Source organism: Cricetulus griseus, chromosome 6 (genome assembly GCF_003668045.3).
Source record: "Cricetulus griseus strain 17A/GY chromosome 6, alternate assembly CriGri-PICRH-1.0, whole genome shotgun sequence".
Classification (NCBI taxonomy): Eukaryota; Metazoa; Chordata; class Mammalia; order Rodentia; family Cricetidae; genus Cricetulus; species Cricetulus griseus.
The window spans coordinates 134,240,478-134,244,474 of NC_048599.1; positions in this window are offsets into that span (position 1 = coordinate 134,240,478).

Sequence of the window (3,997 nt, forward strand, 5' to 3'; positions counted from 1 at the left end):
CTTTGGGAGCCCATTCCCTATGGAGGGATAATATTGCAAGGAGGGCCAAAGTCCTCCCCCAAATGACATGATAGGCTTTGACAGTCCCCTGTGGAGGGCCTCACTATCCCTGGGGAGGTGTTGGGGGATTGGTTGGGGGGTGGGTGGGGAACATGGGAGGGTGCAGGAATCGGGGTTGGATATATAAATATGAGTAGCAATTAAGAAATTTAAATTAAAAAAAAGAAAATGTGAGAAGTAACTGGGAATGCATTGGCACAGGAGACTACTTCCTAAATATAATACCAGTAGCACAGTCACTGAAAGCAACAATCAATAAATGGGATATCCTGAAACTTAAAAGCTTCTAAAAGTGAAAAGTCCTTGTCAATAAGGCAAAACATCAACCACCAAAGGGAAAAAAATCTTCACCAATCCCACATCTGACAGAGGGCTCTAAAACTTATAAAGAACTCAAGAAACTATCCCAATTGAAAAATGGTGTGCAGAGATTAACAGAATTCGCACCAGAATAATCTCAAATGGCCATAGGACACTTAAGGAATTATTCACGATCCTTAATAATCATGTAAATGCAAATCAAAATGACTCTGAGATACCATTTTACTCCTGTCAGAAGAGCTAAGGTCAAAAATACTGAGGACAGCTCATGATGGAGAGGTTGTAGAGATAGGGGAACACTCCTCCACTGGTGGTGGGAATACAAACTTGTACAGCCATTTTGAAAATCAGTATGGCAGTTTCCAAGAAAATTGGGAATCAACCCACCTCAAGACCCAGAAATACGCTTCTTGGTAATTTATCCAAAGTGTGCACAATCATACCACAAGGATATTTGCTCCACAATTTTCATAGCAGCATTATTCATAATAGCCACATACTGGAAACAACCTACATGACCTTCAATGGAAGAATGGAAAAGGAAAATGTGGTACATTTACACAATGAAGTACTACTCATTGGTTAAAATAAGATGACCTCATGAAATTTTCAGGCAAATAGATGGAAGTAGAAAAAACATGTTGAATGAGGTAACACAGGCTCAGAAATACAAACATAGTTTGTACTCACTAATAAGTGGATATTAAATGTAAAGCAAAGCATGACCAGTCTAAAGTCCACAGCTCCAGAGAAGCTATGTAACAAGTAGGACCCTAAGAGTGATACATGTATTGCCCTGGGAAGAGAAATTAGGTGATATCCACAAGGCAAACTGGGGGTTGGGGATAGCAAGGGGGAGAGGAGGGAGGAATGGCATCAGGAGAAAATAAGATGGCCTAGGCAGGATGCAATGGAAGAGCAATGAAAAAAATGTCTTAGAGAGACAGCTACTATGGGATTAAGGAGAAACTGGTTTTAGGGAAACTCACAAGAATCCACAAAGAGGACCCCAACTAAGACTCCTAGGAATAGTAGAGAGGTTGCCTGAACTTGCCTACCCCTGTAATCAGATTGATGAATACCCCAACTATCATTACAGAGCCCTTACCCAGTAATTGATGGAACCAGACACAGAGATCCACAACTAAGCACTTGGCTGAGGAACTGCCGAAATCCAGGTGAATAGATGGAGGAGTGAACATATGAGCAAGGAAAGTCAAGATCATAATGTAGAAATCTACAAAGAGAGCTTAACCAAGCTCGTGAAAACTCATGGATCCCATTCATAAGGGTGAAATACCATGCTCAGGGGCAGTAAGACCATGATATAATCCCTGTATATGAACTAGTTTGTTGGAGCCAATTCCCTATGATGGGATGCCATGCTCAGTCTTAATGCATGGGAGAGGGGCTGGGCCCTGCTACAACCTGTTGTATCAGATTATGTTGACTTCTCATGGGAGCCCTTACCTGTGAAGAGTGGACTGTGGGGTGTTCTGAGTGAAGGTGGGAAGAGGCAAGTGGGGGTGGGAGGGAGAACTTTGAAAAGTGATTGTTTACATGGTGAAAAAATGAGTATAACCTAATTTTAATGACCACATCTGAGACTTGGAAGTGGACCTATGTAGCTAGTTAACAGTTTCCCGAAGTGATGAGCACCTGCAATTTAAAGGCTATATTTAGCAAATGGTGAGCTCTATAATAGAATCTTCCTGATGCTCAAGCTCTGAAACGAATGTGTCAGTGCCTCTTACTCTTCTTTTATTTTCTGAAGAAAAGAGATTTATTTTTCTCTGACGAGGGGCCTCTATACCATGAATAATAGATTTATTTAGAACATCATGTCTTTTACATATCCCTAAATAAGGTTGTCATTTCTCCCTTCATCAATCATGAATGCCGTCTGACTTTTATATGGCAATAATAAATCTCCCTAAACTATTTTGTTGGCAAATCTGCCTTTGGTATTTACAGTTATGGGACTGGATTGTTTCTTTTATGATGTTCTCTTTTTTATCAGGCACTTTATGAATTTGATTTATTTCAACAAATATATAATAAAATCCTCATTATCTGTCATTATTAGCATAATGAACTATTCACATAATATAACATTTGTAAAATAAAATAGCAATGCATATGGATGGCATCTTTATACTGTGTCATATTTTTAAGCAAATGAGCTAAAGACAATTCAATATGCCCTTTTAAACTGATGCTTAACAGAAAAAAATCATATTTTTCTTTCATGTAAATCATTTGGACCATAAAGAAAAATGACAGCATATTATTGTGCTGAATTTAACACAGGGAAAATCTTATGAACACACTGACATAGATGTATTTTGAAACTGTCATCTGGTGACAGTTCTCAGATTTCTAACCCATTTATGAAGTGTGATCTCCAAGATGTTTACAGGCTGCAGGATCCCTATGTATCCTATTTGAACTGTAGTTTAGACATTTACTACAAACTTTCTATAAACATAAATAAAACATGTTTAAATGTATTATTTACAAATAATTTACAAATAATTGTTTAAGTAATCCGTGCCTTTACCCATTAACACATTTATTTAGTAAACGTGTTCTTCGACAATTTCACACATGTATGTAATTAATTATTAATTAATCTTACTTCTACCAGATCTCCTTCTAATCTCAGTAAAACTCATCTATTCCCTACAGGACCATTTTTCATATCATTTTCTTTGGTTTTGTATGTAAGCATCTATATGAAAGGGTATGAGAATGTGCTTCTGGGCTCCCTAGTGCATCCACATCTGAAGATAATGACTCACACTTCCCACAGTTCTGTGTGAGTAGTAGTATGAAATTACTCAATGGGACCTCCTGGACTCCCCATTAGGTTCATATCTAAAGATAATAACTACCCTTGCTCAGAATCCTTCCATGTCCAAAAATTCAGAATTAGGTTCCCAAGAAATTATCTTACTGATGTTTGGCTATATAAGATCCAATCTTGAAATAGCTTAGTTCAGGTAATGGTGACTCTGTAATACCTAGAAGACAAAGTTTCAATCCACTTCATCCTGTCTTCTGACTCTTACATTTATTTGAACTCATATAATTCTAACTCTTGAAACTGGGATTTATACATTATTATTAAACAACTATAAGAATAATAAAACAAAAATTCAATAAAAGCTAAGAGTAAACTGAATAGAATAAACTCCCCTATAGTGAAAACACAGATCAAAATGATGAAAAGGAAAATAAAGACCTGTGAAAATGAAGCAGTTCATGTGAATCCAATAACCTCAGGGGATACCTAAAGAGAAAAGGGCTGAATATATTGATTAAAAGTTGACAGTCTATATTTAAATAAAGTAACCAAACAAACAAATATAAGGCCCAATTATGTAGAGAAGAATATGATTTTAACATAATGAAATGCCAGGAGATGGTGATGGTGCACATCTTTTATCCCAACACTCAGGAGGCATAGGCAGGTGGGTCTCTGTGCATTCAAGGCCAGACTGATCTAAAGAGAAAGTTGAAGGACAGACAGGGCTAAGCAAAGAGAAACACTGTGTTGAAAATAACTTGCCAACAAACTAACTAAACAAACAAAACACAAAAGCCATAATGACAT